Consider the following 3,196-nt stretch of genomic DNA (forward strand, 5'->3'; position numbering starts at 1 on the left):
TAATGGGATAGGGTTTTTTTTTCCAGTATATTCACAGTTGTATAACCATCAATATAATCTAATTTCAGAACATTTTATCGCCCACAAAGAAATTTGAGCCAGGTATGGCTAGCACATGCTTATCATCCCAGCACTCTGGGAGACTGAGACAGAGGATCATCAATTTGAGCCCAGTTCTAGACACACAGTAGGTACTTTGTTAAGGTCCCCCTGGTCCAGGCATATGTATGCTAGTCCTCCCACTGAAGCCTCAGTTTCCTCAAGTGACCAAATGCTGATCTCATCACCGGCTGCCAAGGTGTTAGGGTTGGATTTGTGGAAAATCACCTCCCTCCCTTTGCCTTCGGTCAGAGGAAAAACACCACACAGAGCCAAAGGGCCCTTTCACTGGCTCACTGCCCTGGTAGAGCTGGAGTGGAGAACTGGAGAGCAGCGCCCCCTGCAGGAGCAAGGCCGGGTGAGTCTCCCCTGGCAAGCTGGGAAGGAGAGGCTACTGGAGGGATGACAGGCAGAGGTGTGTGTGTGTGTGTGTGTGTGTGTGTGTGTGTATGGGGAGGGGGTCAGTTTGAGACAGCAACCCCAGGGCTGCTTAATGTGGTGCGACCAGGCCAGGCCCTCCCTCCTCCCCGGGGGGACAATGTCACTAGCACTGTTTACCAACACCCTCCGAGCAGTGAGGGGTGTGAAATCTGGACCCCTCCACCTCCCAGCAGGAGCATGGGCCCCAGCAGTCTGCAGGGCGTCCTGTGGCTGAAGGTCTCTCTTCTGGCTGCTCCCTTTGTCTCAAGGATAGAGTCCAGGTGTTTCTCCAGCTGGCCGGCACCTGAGCCTGTCTTTCCCTCCCCTTCCTCTCCCTCCTCCTCTGGAGTGTCTCTGCTGGCGTCCTCTGCAGTAACCATGGATACTCCATCAGGCTTCATGCCACTGGGCCTTTGTCTCTGCTGTCCCCACCTCCTAGAATGCTGTTCCCCACACGCTGTGACTGCTGACCTCCTGAAGACAATGCTCTGGGCAGCCTCTCCCGAGCCCTGGCCACAGTCAGGGCGCCCTGTCAGAGCGCTCACCCCTGGGGTGGCGCGGGGAGTGCACTGACTCGTCTGAAGGAGCAGAGACTGTTTTACTCTCTGTTCTGCCAGTTCCAAAACAGACTGAACAGACCGTCTATCAAGACCCTTGATAAACATGTTGAGGAATGAATGCATTCCATGCTAACCTGTGAAGTCCCCTGACATAGTAGGGGACTATGTCACGTGCCCTATAGTTTCCACGTGCAGCCAGTTCCCAATGCCACCCTTGGCCCCACCATGGGAGGAATAAGGTGCCAAAGAGACCCCGCAGGGCCACCCCTGGTCAGAACCTCCCTGCTGGCCCAGTCTGTCCAGGGCCTGTGCTGCTCAGGGTCTGCGAGACGAGTCCTTCTGGGAAGGGTGCCTGCCAGGGGCAGCAGCCGTGCTCTACTGCCCGGGCCCAAAGCTGCCATCTCCCCAGAGCCAGCCAAAGATCCACCCACCAACCAGGGCTCCCTGAGCCAAGTCGCAGAACCCCTGCCCCACTTCCCCCACCCTGCGAGGCCCCCCATGCCATGCAAGCCCCCGGTAACCCAACTCTTCAGCCCTGGGCAGCAGAGACCAATGGGGCAGCTGCATCTTTAACAACAAGCGAGTGTGATGACTAAAAGTAATCTGGCAAAGAAAACTCCCCCATTTATTTTCCAGGGACCTTGCTCATCAATCTTCCCCTCCTAACCTGCTTTATGCTCTGTTAATTTTGCTTCCTGATAGAACCGAATTTGGTTGTCCAGTAGCATCTATCCTGTGCACGCCATCCCCAAACAGCTATAGTGAGTTGAAAGTGGTACAACTGGAGGACCTAGGAGGCCAGTACCAGATGTCAGGTCCTGGGTGGGTCTGAGGTCGTGGGGCCAGAGCACAGGGCAAGGGCTGGGGCAGGCCCACAGCCCTGGAGAGTCCCCGGAAGCCACTTCTCCAATAGACACTGTGGAGTGGCGATTGTGTGCCGGGCCCTGCGTGGATGCTGGGAGGACAGACACCTGCCTGCACGGCACAGTCCTGATTGGTTACTAAGGACAGAAGGGGCAGAAGAGGTAAGCCCTGGTCTGGACCAGCCCTGATAGGCTTAGGGGATGCAAGAGTTCTGGACTCAGACAGACCCGGGTGCCCAATCTCACATTCCTCAATTGAAAAAGCATCGGGCAAGCCTCAAGCCTCACTCGGTGGCCTGAGAACATGAGATAACACTGCCCATCCAGGTCTGGCACACAGGAGAGCCCTGAAATCCACCGGATCCCTCTGGCTTCCCAGACCTGCCAGCAGCACCCACACTGACAGCAGCCTGTGATCGCCAAGGGGCGCTCCGCTGCTCACTCCCCGGGGCTGAGTTCTCAACTAGAGGCTTCACAGCTGTGGCCTTCTCTGGGGAGAGAGCAGACGCAGCCGCCCCACAAGCTCTGGGGATGGATACAGTGGAAAGAGCATGACGGGAACCAGGCTCCTGGGGATGGACACATAGAAAAATACTTCCTCTGCCTCCATTCCCGAAGCCCTCCTCCTAGCTGCCAAGTGCTCTCCAGAGCAGCCACCCCTATGGCGTGCCAGGCCAGCAGGGCCAGCGTGCAGGCGACTCACAGAGGCCTGGCCACCTGCAGAGGGGCCACAGCTCCCGCCCCAAGAACAGGGCCTCCTATGGCCTCCTACGTGGAAGGCGCGCTGCCCCATGGGAAGGTGCCCCGGCTTCTCCACCTGCACGGGCTGGAACAGGAAGACACCCCCGCAAGTGATGAAGCCACAGAGGGGGCCCTCTAACTGGACTAGAAAGGACCAGGGCCTGGGCTTCCTTTTCAGTTTTTCCCCTTCTTGATGCCTGCAGATGTTGCAGAAATAGTGGCGATAAGGATGACACGCAGCTTCTTGAAGCCCACCGCTTCTTGCAACAAAGGACTCGAGGCCCCGGTGGCCCCGGTGGCCCCGGTTGAGCAGCAGGCTGCAGGCTTCTCCCGAGCTCCGGCCACAACGACTTCTCTGTTCCGTGTCCGGGTCACAGCCTGGAGCGGGGACACAGGGGCTGGCGCAGGCGTGCGGGGCTGCGGTCCAGGAAGAGGCGCGGAGAAGCTAAAGGGGCCTGCGGAGCCTCACGTCCCGACGCCAGGGGGCCCGGCCGGTCCCCGCCGCCGCGCCCG

At 58.5% G+C, this 3,196-nt stretch overlaps 1 protein-coding gene across 1 annotated transcript in view; it reads left to right on the forward strand.

The window, feature by feature from the left end:
• Positions 1–3,074: 3,074 nt before the first annotated feature.
• Positions 3,075–3,196, forward strand: part of Sepn1 (selenoprotein N, 1) — a gene marked incomplete in the record, with an annotated part of 15,398 nt that continues 15,276 nt past the window's right edge. The window contains 1 exon segment of the mRNA XM_013519601.1: positions 3,075–3,196.

Source organism: Chinchilla lanigera, unplaced genomic scaffold (genome assembly GCF_000276665.1).
Source record: "Chinchilla lanigera isolate Chin_1 unplaced genomic scaffold, ChiLan1.0 scaffold00051, whole genome shotgun sequence".
Taxonomy (NCBI): Eukaryota; Metazoa; Chordata; class Mammalia; order Rodentia; family Chinchillidae; genus Chinchilla; species Chinchilla lanigera.